General features: G+C 50.9%; 1 long non-coding RNA gene across 1 annotated transcript; it reads right to left on the bottom strand.

Moving 5' to 3' along the window:
* Positions 1–13,987: 13,987 nt before the first annotated feature.
* Positions 13,988–14,375, bottom strand: LOC144891153 (uncharacterized). The gene is made up of 2 exons (XR_013622742.1): positions 14,134–14,375; positions 13,988–14,034 (listed from the first exon to the last, which is right to left on the bottom strand). It is a non-coding gene; the product is annotated as an uncharacterized LOC144891153 (long non-coding RNA).
* Between the last annotated feature and the right edge of the window lie 3,263 nt (positions 14,376–17,638).

The following is a 17,638-nucleotide window of genomic DNA, read 5'->3' on the forward strand; positions in this document are numbered from 1 at the left end:
AAGCCCGGATTCCCATCAAGGAAGTGAAACCCGAGAGTTCCTCGGGTCTGAAGTCCAAAGCCCATGTGTCTGTGCAGTCGACGCGGCCCGGAGGGGATCTCTCTGCAGGCCTCATGCGGCCCTCGGGCCGTGGGGTGCTTCGAGATACACACACCACACACGCGCTCGTCTCTTGGCTGCTTATCCCGGGTTCGAATCCCGACCAGGCGACAATCTGTCATCCCAGTGTTTCGCAGGCAGGGTGATTCATCGAGGTTTGGCCGTCGCTCGGATGGACGTTAAGCCGGGTGACCCGGCTGCTAGCATTAGTTGGTGGATGATAAAGATTCCACGGTATCGTTCACCAAGAGTAGGCGAGCTATCACCGGCATCCTGCCCGAATGATCAATTCCTGCCCTGAATAACTGCTGGGAAGGCAATGGCAAACCACCCAGTGTCACCCTTGCCAAGCAGCTGAGGACCTGACTTCAGGCAGAGCACAAATCAATGAATCTTCTGAAGCTCTTTCTATATTTTCATTCACAATTGTTATCTTTTCTAATTTTCTACTCTTGAATGTACGCACATATGGTGTGGATGGTGTGCACATATGGTGTGGATGGTGTGCACATATGGTGTGGATGGTGTGCACATCTGGCGTGGATGGTGTGCACATCTGGCGTGGATGGTGTGCACATCTGGCGTGGATGGTGTGCACATCTGGCGTGGATGGTGTGCACATCTGGTGTGGATGGTGTGCACATCTGGCGTGGATGGTGTGCACATCTGGCGTGGATGGTGTGCACATCTGGTGTGGATGGTGTGCACATCTGGCGTGGATGGTGTGCACATCTGGTGTGGATGGTGTGCACATCTCGCATGGATGGTGTGTACATGTGGCGTGGATGGTGTGCACATCTGGCGTGGATGGTGTGCACATCTGGCGTGGATGGTGTGCACATCTGGCGTGGATGGTGTGCACATGTGGCGTGGATGGTGTGCACATCTGGTGTGGATGGTGTGCACATCTCGCATGGATGGTGTGTACATGTGGCGTGGATGGTGTGCACATCTGGCGTGGATGGTGTGCACATCTGGCGTGGATGGTGTGCACATCTGGCGTGGATGGTGTGCACATGTGGGCGTGGATGGTGTGCACATCTGGCGTGGATGGTGTGCACATCTGGCGTGGATGGTGTGTACATGTGGCGTGGATGGTGTGTACATGTGGCGTGGATGGTGTGCACATCTGGCGTGGATGGTGTGCACATCTGGCGTGGACGGTGTGCACATCTGATGTGGGCGGTGTGCACATCTGGCGTGGATGGTGTGTACATCTGGCGTGGATGGTGTGCACATATGGCGTGGATGGTGTGCACATCTGGCGTGGATGGTGTGCACATCTGGCGTGGATGGTGTGCACATCTGGCGTGGATGGTGTGTACATCTGGCGTGGATGGTGTGTACATCTGGCGTGGATGGTGTGTACATCTGGCGTGGATGGTGTGTACATGTGGCGTGGATGGTGTGTACATGTGGCGTGGATAGTGTGTACATGTGGCGTGGATGGTGCGCACATCTGGTGTGGATGGTGTGCACATGTGGCATGGATGGTGTGCGCCTCCGATGTAAATGGTGTGCCTCCATTTCTGTTTCACTTTCCAACTTCCACTTATTTCAAGTTTCTCCATTCCGTCCCTACCTGTGTGTGGCTTCTACCCACTCGCTCTGTACACCTCGAGTAAAGCACTCACTCATCAGTGGAACCTTCACTCGCACATTACACTTCATTTTGCCGCGGTTTCTGTGATGTGTTTGAAGGTTAAATCAATCCTGTCTGAGCCTAGTATTTGTTTAATGGTTAAGGTGGCTGGCTTAAAGATCCGAGGGTGTTGAGTTCAAGCCCCTGGTCGCCGTTGAACGAACACCAGGAGGGTTGACTGAGCCTGGCATACCTTCCGACGTTGGCAAAATAAGTACCAGCATACTGGTAACAGGCACTGCATCAGCGGAACAGCTGTGCCTCCAGAAAATAATGCAGCCAAAAGGCAACAGCCACAACAACCACTGTAAGGTCAAAGTGCAAATTTTTTTTGAGAATTTTTTAAACAAAATAACTAAAAATTTAAAGCTGAAATGTCTTAGGTCAATAAGTATTCAACTTCTTTCCGATCACACTCCAAATTGAGCTCAGCTGCATCCAATTTCCGTTGGACATCCTTGTGATGACTATACAACTTGATTGGAGCCCACCTGTGGCCAATTCAATTGCTTGGACATGATTTAGAAACACACCTTTCTGCAGTTGTGGCCAAAAATATTGGCACCCTTGCACTTTCTTCAAATAACTCACAATTTTCTCTAAAAATAAGTTGAAATTGACAAAAGTATTTCATCTCCACAATTCTTTGTTTCACTGTTAACCCTTTGAGTACGGGATTTTTTTTGATAAAAATACCCCCGGCACAGGATTAATTTGGCATTTTGGTACGGGAATGCAACCACGTACTGACGATCTATTTATAGGTATAGTCGATGACGTGTAGAAACGTCATCCGTACACAAAACTTTTTCGCGGGTTGCGGCACTGGACGTCATCCGTACTCAAAGAGTTAATATCACAGAATCTTTGTTTCTGATTCAGAACTTAATATATCCTTTTAAATCAGAAAACAAAAAGAAATGGCATTGACAAAATTATTGAAACCAAAGACTTAATATTTGGTAGCACAGACTTTGGACAAAATAACTGCAGACAAGTACTTCCTATCGCCATGAATGAGATTCCGACACCTCTCGACTGGCAACTTGGCCCACTCCTCTTGTGCAAACTGCTCCAGTTCCCCCAGATTTGAAGGGTGCCTTCTCCCAACTGCTGTTTTCAGATCTCCCCACAGGTGTTTAATGGGATTTAGATCTGGACTCAATGCTGGCCACTTCAGAACAGTCCAGCGTTTTGTCTTGAACCATTCCTGGGTGCTTTTTGAAGTGTGTTTGGGGTCATTGTCCTGCTGCAAAACCCATGACCTTCGATGGAGACCCTGCTTTCTGACACTGGGTTGAACATTGCGCTCCAAAATGCCTTGGTAATCTCCTGATTTCACGATGCCATGCACACATTCAAGGCACCCTGTGCCAAAGGCAGCACAACAACCCCAAAACATCACTGAACCTCCTCCATGTTTGACTGTGGGGAAGGTGTTCTTTTCTTTGAAGGCTTCATTTTGTTTTCTGTAAACATCGAGATGATGTGCTTTACCAAAAAGTTCTAATTTGGTCTCATCTGTCCACAAGACATTCTCCCAGAAGGATTTTGGCTTGTTCAGGTGTGGTTTGGCAAACTCCAGTCGGGCTTTCTTATGTTTCTCTCTTTCAGCAGTGGGGTCCTCCTGGGTCTCCTACCATAGAACCCCCTTTCATTGAGTTTGCGATAGATGGTGTTACATATTTATGTGAATTACTATTCAGATCTTTGCTTATCCATGTGTAGTCGATTAAGGGTTGTGGTGGTTGGAGGGTCAGGAGCCCTTCTGGAAAAAGAGACCGGAAACGGAAGAAGAAACACACGAGGTGAAGAGAAGCGACGAGGATTCTTCTTCTTCCTCGCCCCGCTCCGACGAAAGGTGGCATCGATCTTGAGCCGCGTGGAAAAGCGGCGTTCCCAAGCCCGTCTGGCGAGAGGAGTTACCGAGACGTGTACCGACCCGGTGGACACGTCAAGTGGCCGTGGGGCCGTGCACCGACCCAGCGTCTGGCACCGTTCGCGGCACCGTCTACAAAGACGCGTACGGGTCGCACGTTGGGGCCTAACACGCGTTGCAAGCGGCGTGTGGCTTTTGCCTACTGTACAGTACCCGCTTCGCGTGGCCAGGAGGGAGCTGCAGCCGGGGTTCCCGGTACGGTACGATACAGGTGGGAACACGTCCACCCGGGGTTCGTTCAACCGCCCGAGTGCGGCGAAGCCGACCATCATCTTGCCCGGGGTTCGTTCAACCGCCCGAGTGCGGCGAAGCCGACCATCATCTTGGTCAGGAGGGGCCCAGAGACATTGTGAGGGACCGAGACCAAAGGGGGTCGTGAGTACCAAAGGGGACACACGTATGTAAGATGGCCATCTTAATCATATAGGGGGATTGATTGTTGAGTGTGAATTGTTAATGGTGGATTGCTCGTGGAAAATCTCCTTGATTGTATCATTGAAATTGTATGGTATCATTACCCTTGAAATATATCATTGAAAATCAGTTTTCTCTTGGGTGGAATTCCTAGGGATTGCGTTGCGAAAGCGCATATATAAGACAATTTCTGGCGAAGTTCCTCTCACGGTCCGGGGGTCACCGAGACCAGGTAGTCACCGAGGGGACCACGTAACAGAATTGGGGGCTCGTCCAAATTACGATTTGCGGATTCGCAATTGGGTCTACGTCCGGGATTTAAAATTGTATAACATAATAAAATAATAGTTTTTATTAATTAAAATTAATTAATTAAGTATTAATTGGTAAATTTTGGAGAAATTGTGGGAAAGTCTTGGGTGAAGGTTAACAGGTGTTAACGATAGTCACCATGGCGTTTGTTGCACAGAACTTTGCGGTAACCCCGAGTGAGGCACAGTTCCGAGCGTTACTAAAGTCGGACCTCTTGAAATTGGCCAAACATTTTAACTTGGAGGTCCGAACTAATTTGAGGAAGGCAGAGTTGCAGACCACGGTGATACAGTCTATGGTGGGATTAGGAACATGGGACGAGTTAGCCTGGGAGTGGCTACCCGAAGAACCAGAAGACGTTGAGCTCCGGAAACTGGAGTTGCAATTACGGAGCCAGGAACGGATTAAAGAAGAAGAAAGGAAAGCAGAAAAGGAAAGAGCAGAAGAAGAAAGGAAAGCAGAAGAGAGGAGAGAAGAGAAACAAGCAGAGGAAAGGAGAGTGGAACGAGAACTCGAGGAAAGGTTAAAAGAAGAAGAAAGGAAAGCAGAAAAGGAAAGAGCAGAAGAAGAAAGGAAAGCAGAAGAGAGGAGAGAAGAGAAACAAGCAGAGGAAAGGAGAGTGGAACGAGAACTCCAGGAAAGGTTAGCAGAAGAAGAAAGGAAAGCAGAAAAGGAAAGAGCAGAAGAAGAAAGGAAAGCAGAAAAGGAAAGAGCAGAAGAAGAAAGGAAAGCAGAAGAGAGGAGAGAAGAGAAACAAGCAGAGGAGAGGAGAGCTGCAAGGGAACTCGAAGCAGAGGAGAGAAAAGCAGAAAGGGAATTAAAGGAACGTGACATGGAGCTTCGGCAGGAAATTAAATTCAAGGAGCTGGAGATAATGAGAGAACGGGGAGAGGTACCACCCTTGCTGACGGGGTCGACACCTAACCAGAGAACCTGGGATGTGGGCAGACATGTGAGGCTGGTTCCACCGTTCAGTGAAAAGGAAGTCGCGAAATTTTTTCCACACTTTGAGAAAGTGGCTCGACAATTAAACTGGCCGGAGGAGGCCTGGACCATACTAGTGCAAAGTGTGCTGGTGGGAAAAGCTCAAGAGATTTATTCGGCGCAACCAATGGACCAATGTGCAGATTATGAGGTACTGAAGAAACACATCCTCAAAGCCTATGAGTTGGTTCCGGAAGCTTACAGGCAAAAATTCAGGAATGCCAGGAAGAGGGAGAGTGAGGCCCATGTGGAGTTTGCCAGAGTGAAAGAAAACATGTTTGATCGGTGGTGTGAGTCAAAAGGAGTCGGGAAAGACTTCGAAACATTGCGTGACTTGATCCTGGTGGAGGAATTTCAGCAGTGTGTCCACGAGGACATCAAAGTGTACCTGCAGGAAAAGAAAGTACCGAAGTTGTGGGAGGCAGCCACCCTGGCAGATGATTATGCCTTAACCCACCGGATAGGGGTCCACGAACCTAACTCCTCGCCTAGATCTCCGCAGGGGAGGTGGGGAACAGCAGGTGCGGAGAACGACAATACATGGCGGCGGCCTCGAGAGGATTATGGGGACAACGCGGATACCCCACCTGTTCGAAATCAGAGGGCTGCGGGCCCAAGACAAACTTATTTTTCAGGGGGCCCGAGGCAGACCACGAGTTTTTCCTCCGGGCCTACTTGCGCTTTTTGCAAGAAACCTGGACACTTGATGTCCAGTTGTTACTTCATGAAAAGGGAAGACCCAGAGCGGAGTCCGACTAGTACGACTCCAAATGCAATGGCCATTGTGAGAAATCGCCATCAAAAGGGTTACCAACCATTTATTTCAGAGGGGTTTGTGTCACTGGATGGAGCCTCGACTAACCGGAGACCGGTTAGGATATTGAGGGACACAGGAGCACATCAATCTTTAATGCTTGAAGGCATTTTGCCATGGTCCGAGGAGACAGCAACGGGGGATAGTGTTCATTTACAGGGGATCGGGGGCGGTGTTAGTGCTCCACTTCATGTCATCCATTTGGAGTCCGATTTGGTGTCAGAACCGGTCACCGTCGGTTTACAAGCCACACTTCCTGTAAAGGGTGTATCTGTGGTTATCGGGAATGATTTGGCCGGGGGTCAAGTTTATGGTAACCTGAGGGTTGGTAAAGAGCCCAGCAGGGAATATAACACCACACCAGCTCGGGATGGCGACAAAAGTACCAAGTTATTTGTAGGGGGACTGAACTTCAAAACAGAGGAAGAAGTTCTGACCTCTGTCTTCAACAGATATGGGCCGCTGGTGGAAGTGCGGTTGGTAAGAGACAGGGAAACGCAACAGTCAAGAGGGTTCGGCTTTGTCACGTTTGCAAGCACAAAAGACGCCAGAGAGGCAGAGAAGAATTGGAATGGCAAGGATTTGGAGGGTCGGACCATAACAGTAGGGAAGGCATTTCGTAGGCGTCGAGAGGTCTACAGGAGAGGACAACTGGGCGGTAGTTTTGGTGGTGGCCGCAATCAATATTATTATGGAGGCTCCCTGAGTTACGGCGGCTCCCGAAGGAAGGATTGTCAAAGTAGTGGCCGAGAAGGAGACCGCTATTCATGGGACTACAGTGACAAGCGGTCCCACCATAATCATTAGGGAAGTTCGGAAAAGTAGAAGCACTGAATGCGGCGGAGCCGCCGAGCCAAGATTCCTACACGGATTAACCGTGAACGCCACGTTCCTAAAGGCGTCCATGTAGTGAACTTTCATGCACGGACTAACCGTGAACTCCACGTTCCTCAAGGCGTCCATGTAGAGAACTTTCCTGCACGGACTAACCGTGAACTCCACGTTCCTAAAGGCATCCAGGTAGTGAATACTCGGCTTGGCCGCCCGGAAAAAGTGCTATCGAGTTGCTTAACTTTGGATCTTGGATCAACCCCTTAACCTTCATTCACAAGAAACTGACAGTCGAAGTCAGAGGGTCATGAGATGGAGTTTGGCTTGGCAGGAGTCCAACGGGAAATTGAATATGTAAAGGGCAGGGACAATGTCGTTGCTGGTGCTTTGTCCAGAGTGAATTACCTTTGAAAATCTCTGGGGGTTTGGTGAAATATTGTTGCTTTAATATTAAGTGATAACGGTGCCCGGGGGGAACTGATAATGTGGGGGGGGGGGTTGAGTTATCTGGTTTGTTTATCCAAGTTGGCCGGCAAAGAAAGTTTTCGCTGGGGTCAAACTTTCTTTCTTGAAGGGGGGGAGTGTTACATATTTATGTGAATTACTATTCAGATCTTTGCTTATCCATGTGTAGTCGATTAAGGGTTGTTGTGGTTGGAGGGTCAGGAGCCCTTCTGGAAAAAGAGACCGGAAACGGAAGAAGAAACACACGAGGTGAAGAGAAGCGACGAGGATTCTTCTTCTTCCTCGCCCCGCTCCGACGAAAGGTGGCATCGATCTTGAGCCGCGTGGAAAAGCGGCGTTCCCAAGCCCGTCTGGCGAGAGGAGTTACCGGGACGTGTACCGACCCGGTGGACACGTCAAGTGGCCGTGGGGCCGTGCACCGACCCAGCGTCTGGCACCGTTCGCGGCACCGTCTACAAAGACGCGTACGGGTCGCACGTTGGGGCCTAACACGCGTTGCAAGCGGCGTGTGGCTTTTGCCTACTGTACAGTACCCGCTTCGCGTGGCCAGGAGGGAGCTGCAGCCGGGGTTCCCGGTACGATACAGGCCCGGTGGGAACACGTCCACCGGGGTTCGTTCAACCGCCCGAGTGCGGCGAAGCCGACCATCATCTTGGTCAGGAGGGGCCCAGAGACATTGTGAGGGACCGAGACCAAAGGGGGTCGTGAGTACCAAAGGGGACACACGTATGTAAGATGGCCATCTTAATCATATAGGGGGATTGATTGTTGAGTGTGAATTGTTAATGGTGGATTGCTCGGGGAAAATCTCCTTGATTGTATCATTGAAATTGTATGGTATCATTACCCTTGAAATATATCATTGAAAATCAGTTTTCTCTTGGGTGGAATTCCTAGGGATTGCGTTGCGAAAGCGCATATATAAGACAATTTCTGGCGAAGTTCCTCTCACGGTCCGGGGGTCACCGAGACCAGGTAGTCACCGAGGGGACCACGTAACAATGGTGTGAGTTGAAACTGTCGTACCTTGTGTCTGAAGGTCAGCTTGAATCTATTTGGCAGTTGATCGAGGTGTTTTCTCCACCATTCGAACATTCCTTCGCTGAAATATTCGATCAAGTTGGCTATTGTGCCATAGGACTTAAACTTCCTAATAACATTGTGTATGGTGGACACAGAAACATCAAGGTCTCTGGAGATGGACTTTTAGCCTTGAGATTGTCCATGCTTGACTTCAATCTTGTCTGAGCTCCTCAGACAATTCCCTGGTTTTCTTTCTTTTCTCCATGCTCATTACCGTACACATTGACACAAAACAGCAGAATGACTCCTTTTCTCTATTCAAATTGGTTGAATGAGTGATTTTTTAAATACTGCAGGCACCTGCAACTCACCACAGGTGAATTCAATTCCAAAGTAATGGAGAATCACCTTCTTGCAATCTAATTATTTCTAACAACTTCGAAAGGTGCCAATAATATTGACCGGGCCATTTTAAGATTTCTTAAGATTTCTTCCCGGTGTGTACCCTCGTTAGAATAGGTACACCGTATCCCTGCGTATCGTAAGAGGCGACTAAGAGGGTTGGCGTCAGGAAGGGCATCCGGCCATAAAAACATTGCCTCAAAAAGAGAACCATGACAATTACAACTACATATGGGCAGGGTACAGCCCGAAGTGGAGATCGGTTTCTGAGGTTTGGGACATGGAATGTAGGGACTGTTGTGGAAAACCAATCAGGTCCACACAACTTTAGTCCAATGGTTGGTTTAATTGCATTTAGATCATCACATTATTCCTGTAAAGTAGAAATACACAATAAGTATATGATGCGACATCTCATGGGTCCAGTCATATCATTCAATGCAAGCAAGCTAGATATTCTATACAGGCGTACCGTTAGCGAGGCTACCGATGTAACATGTCACAAGGGAGAAGTCTCGGAGCACCGTCGCAGCAGCGGGTCTTATAGTCACGCCCCTAGCGGTGACAGCGGTGACAACGAGCAGCGAGCATCACCCCGGGTTCAGTACGAATACGATTTCACTACATTCTCCCCCTGTCAGAATTATACGGCCGCGTGGCTAAAAGCGAGCGAGCGTCAGCGCGACTAGGGTGCGGAGTATCAGTCGACCCAACCGTATCGGGCCGGGCGGCGAATTTCTCTGCCAGCACGCGTCCGAAATTCCCCGGGTACGGCATCACGTATCCCTGTGTCCCCGGCGTCAGAGGCGCCAACAGGTTCGGGTGACGAAGGGGGTAACTCCAAGTCGTCGGGCCCGGGTAGTCTCGAAGAGGGGAGGGTCGGTGGACTGTCGGCGATGGGAGCGTCGGGAGAGGCCATAGTCTCATAGATGGGTTCGATCGGTTCGTCTGATTCCCTACTAAGGTCGTCGACCCCGCAAGGGGCAAGGTGACAAACGGAGACAGTAGTCTCACGGCCATCAGACGTCATCACACGAGCATGCTCAGGATTAGCCTGGAGAATCTGCACTTTGTCCACTAGGGGGTCGTACTTGCTCGCGCGAACCGCCCGTTTCAGGTAGGCCGGCCCGGGCCCAGCGAGCCAACTGGGCAAAGACCGTATACACCCCGAGCTCCTGGGGTGGTGGAAAAGTCGCTCGTGGGGAGTTTGGTTGGTTGCCGTACTCAGGAGAGCCCTGATCGAGTTCAACGCCGCAGGTAGCGACCAAGCCTATTTATCGAGGCCCCGGCCGAGGGTCCGGAGGTGGAGCATGACGGCCCTCCAGATAATCCCGTTGAAGCGTTCGATCTGCCCATTAGCCTGGGGTCTGTACGGCGTGGTGTAACTAGACGCAATGTTATTTTGGAGCAGATAGCTGCGCACCTCCTGAGACAAGAAGACCGCACCCCGGTCGGTATGGACATAGGCCGGGTAACCGAACATTGAGAACAAGTTCTGTAAGCATCGCATCACCGTGGCAGCAGTCATGTCCGCGCACGTATAAGCAAAGGGGAATCGCGAGTACTCATCAACGATAGTGGGCAGATAGCGAGAGCCGCTCGACACCGGCAATGGGCCCTTGAAATCCATCGCCAAGCGCTCCCACGGGCGTGTAGCCTTCACCAGAGTCCCCATGGGAGGGTTATAGAAACGCGGTTTGATTTCCGCGCAGATAGCGCAGTCGCGACAGATACGGCGGATATCGTCAATCGAGTAAGGGAGATTCCCACTCCGCACGAAATGAGCGAAACGCGTTACGCCGGGATGGCCCGCAGTGGCATGCAGCACCCGTAGGCCCTCCAAAGAGGTGATACCAGCACATGTAGCCGGGCGTGATAAGGCATCGGCGGCCTGGTTATCCTTCCCCGGGCGATATTTGATGGTGTAACAGAAGTCGGCGAGTTCGATACGCCAGCGAGTGATTTTCTCGTTCTTAATGCGCTGGGCGTGTAAGGTGTCGTACATGAACGCAACGCTTTGCTGGTCCGTGATGATTTGGAAGCTCCGCCCGAGTAGGTACGGGCGCCATCGCCGAATAGACTCGACGATCGCATACGCTTCCTTTTCAACGGACGAGTGCCTCCGCTCAGCGGTGGTAAGAGTCCGTGAGAAGAAAGCCACGGGACGCCCCCCTTGGGAGAGGGTCGCCGCGATGGCCTGATCCGAGGCGTCACTTTCGAGGACGAACGAGCCGCTCTCGTCGATGGTCGCCATGGCGGCTCGGGCGATGTCGGTCTTAAGGCCTTCAAAGGCCGTCAATGCGGCCGAACTCAGGGGAAAGGTGTCGCAGGCCACAAGGGGGCGAAGTTTCGCGGAGAAACTTTGCACCCATTTGGAGTAATGGGCGAACAGCCCAAGGGCGCGCTTCAGGGACGCCCGATCGCAGGGAGGGGCCATGTCGAGCAAAGGTCGCAGACGCTCCTTATCCGGAGAGACAGAGCCATGGGTCACGGTGTACCCCAGAAGATCTATCGTGCGTAGGGAGTAACGGCACTTATCCTCGTTCATAGTTAAGTGATATCGCTGCGCGACCTCAAGGAAGCGCTTCAGATTAGCATCATGGTGCCCTTGGTCATATCCACAAACCGTAAGGTTATCGAGGTAGACGAAAACATCGGTTAAGTGCTCCCGCGCAACGAGGTCATCCATGGCCCTCTGGAAACAAGCGACCCCGTTCGTTACCCCAAAAGGCAATCGCGTAAATTGGTACAACCGCTGCCCCGACTCGAAAGCGGTATAGATACGATCCGCCCTAGAGATAGGGATCTGGTGGTACGCACTACGGAGATCGAGAGTGCTATAGACCGAATACTGGGACACCTGTTGCACTAGCGCGTCCATCCCCGGAAGGGGGTAGGCATCCAGCTGTGTAAAGCGGTTAATCGTTTGGGAATAGTCGATTACCATGCGTTTGCGATGGGCCTCGCTGCGCACCACCAAGACCTGGGCGCGCCACGGCGACCTACTAGGTTCTATGATGCCGTCTTTCAAGAGCTGAGCCGTTTCGTCCGCAATGAATTGCATGTCCGCGCGAGAGTAGCGTCGTGATTTTACCGCGACAGGGGTGCAGTCAGAGGTTAGATTGGGGAACAGCGAAAGCGGCTGGACGTCCATTTGCGCTAGGGCGCACACCGCTAGCGCGTCGTCCGCCCCCACAACAAGAGTGTCAGGCCCACCAAACTCCATTACCAGACGTCCATGCAGCTTAAGAAAATCGTGTCCTAACAGAATATCAGCACATAATGCGGGTAAAACCATAAGGTGTACATCAGGGAAAACCCGTCCCTTTAGCACGAGTTTCAATCGGCATTCCCCCTTCGTGCTGAGCCGAAGTCCCTGGGAAGCCATGAAGATCCGTCTCGTAGACCGCCAGATCCGCCATCCATGCCTGAGCACAAGTCGCTGGTCGATAAAACTATCCGTAGATCCTGTATCCACCAAGGCCCGAACACAATGGCCCTCAACCATAAGGGGAATAAGGGCTTGAGCCAGGCCAGACGAGGCTGCTGGGAGTGGGACTGAGCCCCCCGAATGGGTCGGACCAGCCTCGCGGGTGGATCCTACACCAGCAGCAGTTTTGCGGTCGTGGCCGGAGTCTGCGTTGACCATGGGGAATCCATTATCGTCACCAGAGGGCTTTCCCCAGCATTCCGGTGTTTCGCGATTCAAAATCCGACAATTCTGACGAGAAAAGGCCTCCGTAGTTTTTGACATCGCCTTTTGACACTTCTGGCAGAAAAAGGCTTCCGTAGTATCCGAAATCGCCTTTTGACATTTTTGGTCACTTTGACGAAAGGCCTCCGTAGTATTTGAAAGCTGCCTTAACTCTTTTGTCGGGGCGGGGGCCGCTGTTAGCTCGTGGACGACTCGAGGAGTACGAGGGGCTTGGCGAAGTTTCAAAGCCCCTTGCGTGGCCCGGAGTTTGGCCAAGGACACGGCCTTTGTGCCCGATGGAGAATGAGACGGTGGTGGCTGTCCGGTGACGCCCGCCAAGGACGTCTGAGCGCCCAGGGGGCCGCAGAGAGGGGCCCTCCCCTTCGAAGTCGGGTAAGGCGCCGGGTGTCGGGCTTGGCTTGCGGGCTCCGCTATTAGCCCATTCAAGGTCGCTGCGCCCGCGCGACCGCGGCTGCGCGAGTCAATGTTCCGCGAGCCGCGTGCCGTTTTCCTGCACACTTTTGCGTAATGTCCCTTTAGCGAGCACAAATGGCATATAGCGTCACGTGCCGGACACACGACCCGGGCATGACGAGGCCCTCCACAGAAAAAGCATGCGGCCCCGCGCAAGGCCTTGGGTCTGCTGGTCATAACGGCAGCCGTTAGGGCTGGGTCATCCTCCGGAGCATCCCGGAGTTCAGCGAGTGGATCCGCGTCTTCGGCGGTGGCACTCTCCGGCGGGGCGTGTAGTGTGGTGCCCGCCAAAAGGCGCGTGCGGTCGTAGGTGTGCGATTGCATCCGCGCTTCGGTGTATACTGTCGCTTGCTCGAGTGCCGTAGCGAAGGTCAGGTCGGTCTTCTCCAAGAGTTTGAGCCTTAGTTCCTGGGAGGAGACCCCAGCAATGAAGGCATCTAAAAGACGATCATCCTGAGCCTGCGCGGGAGTCCGTGGCTCCCTGACGCTGTCCAGCAAAAGCTGCCGGAGCTCCTGGGCATAGTGGTCCATTGGCTCGTTGGGTTGCTGACGGCGCGTTTGCAACAAATAGCGTGCGTACACCGGGCTTTTCTCCTTTATGTATAGCCGTTTAAGCTCGGCGATGGAGAGGTCGTACGTCGCGCATTGAGCGATAGCGTTGTACACCCGGTAGTCGATTTTTGCGTGGAGAGTGGCTAGCTTCGCGGCAGCCGTCGGTGCAGTCTCAGGCTCATCAAAAAGATTCTGCAGTTGTCGGAGCCAGTGCTTCAGCTGCAAGCCTCCATCCGCGGCTTGCGGATCGGCGCTGAAGATGGACACCGTCAGCGTCTTGTTGCCAGCCATGGATCGTAAATGCAATTAAGTGTTGTGGAAAACCAATCAGGTCCACACAACTTTAGTCCAATGGTTGGTTTAATTGCATTTAGATCATCACATTATTCCTGTAAAGTAGAAATACACAATAAGTATATGATGCGACATCTCATGGGTCCAGTCATATCATTCGATGCAAGCAAGCTAGATATTCTATACAGGCGTACCGTTAGCGAGGCTACCGATGTAACATGTCACAAGGGAGAAGTCTCGGAGCACCGTCGCAGCAGCGGGTCTTATAGTCACGCCCCTAGCGGTGACAGCGGTGACAACGAGCAGCGAGCATCACCCCGGGTTCAGTACGAATACGATTTCACTACAGGGACAATGACAGGTAGATCAGGAGAAGTGTTGGAAGTATTGGTCAGAAGAAGAGTGGACATATGTTGTGTGCAAGAGACGAGATGGAAGGGAAGTGGTGTGAGAATGGTGAAGGGTAGGCAGGGACAGAAATACAAGTTTGTGTGGCAAGGGTGCACGGAGGGCGTGCATGGCGTTGGTGTCCTGTTTTCTGAGGAGTTTGTAGACAGTGTGTTGTGTGTGACTAGAGTGAGTGATAGGTTGATGATGGTGAAAATGATGATTGGACAGCTCTTGGTGAACGTCATCTCGGGATATGCTCCGTAGGTTGGTCGGAGCGATGAAGAGAAGGACAAGTTCTGGTGTGTGATAGAGAAGCTGATGGAAAATGTGAAAGATGAGGAAGTTGTTGTGGTTGGAGGAGACCTAAATGGACATGTGGGAAGGAGTATGGACGGTTTTGAGGGAGTTCATGGGGGGTTACGGATATGGTGTGAGAAATGGAGAAGGTGAAAGGATTTTGGAGTTTGCTGATGGAGCTGATTTGTTGATTTGTAATACTCAGTTCCAGAAAGGGGATAATAAGCTTGTTACATACACGTCAGGTGGGTCGACGACAACCGTTGACTACCTGATGGTGCGTAGGCGAGATAGGGGGCACCTCCGGGACACAAAGGTGATCCCGGGGGAGGAGGCTGTTTCACAGCACCACTTGGTTGTCTGCGACATAAGGGTGAAAGGTGCGAGGAGAGCTCGGTGGGTAAAGTACCAACCGAGAATTAAGGTGTGGAGGTTGAAAGAGGTGACAGTAAGGGAGGCATTAAAAGAGAGGCTGAGTAGGGTAGAGGATGATGTGGTTGAGCCTGAACATGGTTGGATGTCAATGAAAGATAGTCTGTTGGGAGCCGTTGGTGAGGTATGTGGATGGACAAAAGGACCACCGAGGCACTCGGAAACATGGTGGTGGGATGATGAAGTTGGAAAGAGGATTGACGAGAAGAGGAAGAAGTTCAAGGAGTGGCAGAAGGCGAAGGGTACGGGAGCAGAAAAAGCAGAGCATGAAAGTTATAAGGCAGCCAAGAAGGCTGCAAAGAAATTGGTAGCAAAGGCGCAGGAGGCATGTAGGAAAATGTTCTGAGAACGCTTGGATTCGGAAGAGGGTCAGAGAGCGGTATTCAGGATTGCAAAGCAGATAGCGAAAGAGAGATGTGATGTGATGTGGGTGAGTTGCTTGAAGGATGAAGTGGGACAAATCGTTGTGGACCCAGATGGAATTAAAGGAAGATGGAAAAGATATATGGAAATGCTGTTGAATACAGAGAATGAATGGAATGGCAACATCGAGAGTAACCCAGTGACCGGCAGAGAAGATAACTGAGAAGGAAGTTGAGGAAGCGATAAAAGCAATGAAGAGTAGAAAAGCGGGAGGGCCGACCGGAGTTGTGGGAGATATGTTGAAGGCAGCGGGAAGTTGGGGTGTGAAGAGAATGACAGAGATCTGTAATCTGGTGGTGAAAGAAGGCCGCATTCCAGTGGATTGGAAACTGAGTACCCTCATCCCTCCATACAAGGGGAAAGGTGACCCTCTTGAGTGTGGCTCGTACCGAGCGATAAAGTTATTGGAGCATGGAATGAAGGTATTGGAGAGGGTGTTGGAGAGGAGGATAAGGAAGGTGAAGATCGACGAAATGCAGTTTGGATTTATGCCAGGAAGAGGAACGACAGACGCGCTCTTTATTGTGAGGCAGTTTCAGGAGAAGTACATGGAGAAGAAGAAGAAGTTGTTTCTTTGGTTTGTTGATCTGGAGAAAGCATTTGATAGGGTTCCACGTGAAGTATTGACATGGGCATTGAGGAAGTTAGAAGTGGAGGAATGGTTGATCAGAGTAGTGATGGCAATGTAGAAAAGAGCGTGCACAGCTGTAAGGACGAAGGACGGGAACAGTGGTGAGCTTGAGGTGAAGGTGGGAGTGCATCAGGGGTCGGTACTGAGTCCACTACTATTTGTAGCTGTGATAGAGGTGCTGGCTCAGAACGTAAAGGAGGGTTTACCGTGGGAGTTGTTGTATGCAGATGATCTGGTGTTGATTGCGGAAAGTATGGATGGACTGAAGGAAAAGATGAACAAGTGGAAGGAATGTATGGAGACAAAAGGTCTGAAGGTGAATATAGGAAAGATGAAGGTGATGGCAAGTGGTAAAGCATGTGGTGAGGTGGAAAGAACTGGGAATTGGCCGTGTACTGTGTGCAGGAAGGGTGTCGGAGTGAACTCCATTCAATGTACAATGTGCGCTGAGTGGGTTCATCAAAAATGTAGTGGTCTGAGAGGGTCATTAACCAGTGTGGCAGCTACATTCAAATGTAAGGTGTGCAGAGAGGGAGCTGCAGATGGATGAAATGTTGAGTTGGATCTTGGAGACGGCGTGAAGCTGGAAGGTGTGAAAACATTTTGCTACCTCGGAGACATGCTGAATGGAGAAGGTGGATCAGACTCGGCAATGGTTGCTAGAGTGAGATGTGCATGGAAGAAGTTTCGGGAACTGAGTGGCGTGCTGGTGTGGAGGGGAGTGTCGTTGAAGCTGAAGGGAAAGGTGTATGCTGCATGTGTGAGAAGTGTTATGATTTACGGGAGCGAGACATGGGTCATGAATGTAGAGTAGCAACGAAGGCTGGAAAGGGTGGTAATGCGAATGGTTCGGTGGATGTGCAGAGTATCGTTGAGAGAGAGTAAGACAAATGATGAATTGCGAAAGATGATGGGAATAGAGCCTGTGATTGATGTTGTGAAGAGGAACAGGTTGAGATGGTTTGGTCATGTGTTGAGGAAGCATGAAAGTGACTGGTTGAGAAGAGTGATGGAAATGAATGTAGAAGGAAGTAGAGGACGGGGAAGACCGAGAAAGACTTGGCTAAAGATGGTGGAAGAAGAAATGCGGGCAAGGGGGTTAACAAGGAGAGATGCAGAAAATAGGGCAAAATGGAGAAGATTGTCATGGGGACCGCAAGGCTAACCCCCACTTCTCGCAGGGAAAATGGCCTTAAAATGCATGTTGTTGTTGTGTTGTATTTTAAGATTTCTGTGTGGAATAAGCTGAGATTTATTGTTTTTTCAGGTTTTTTTGTTTTGATCCACTGCAAACCAAAGAAATTCATATGTGGATACCAAAAGATTTTTTAAATTTCAACAATTCTCTGGAAGAAATGGTGCATTTGAAAAAAGTGCAAGGGTGCCAATATTTTTGGCCACGACTGTATATGAGGTACCACAGATGACAGTGCATGTCAGAGCAGAAAATATACAATGAAGTCCAAGGGACTGTCCGTAGAACTTCGAGATAAAATTGTGAGGAGGCATAGATCTGGGGAAGGGTA

Source organism: Myxine glutinosa, chromosome 3, assembly GCF_964187855.1.
Source record: "Myxine glutinosa chromosome 3, kmMyxGlut1.1, whole genome shotgun sequence".
NCBI classification, from domain to species: domain Eukaryota; kingdom Metazoa; phylum Chordata; class Myxini; order Myxiniformes; family Myxinidae; genus Myxine; species Myxine glutinosa.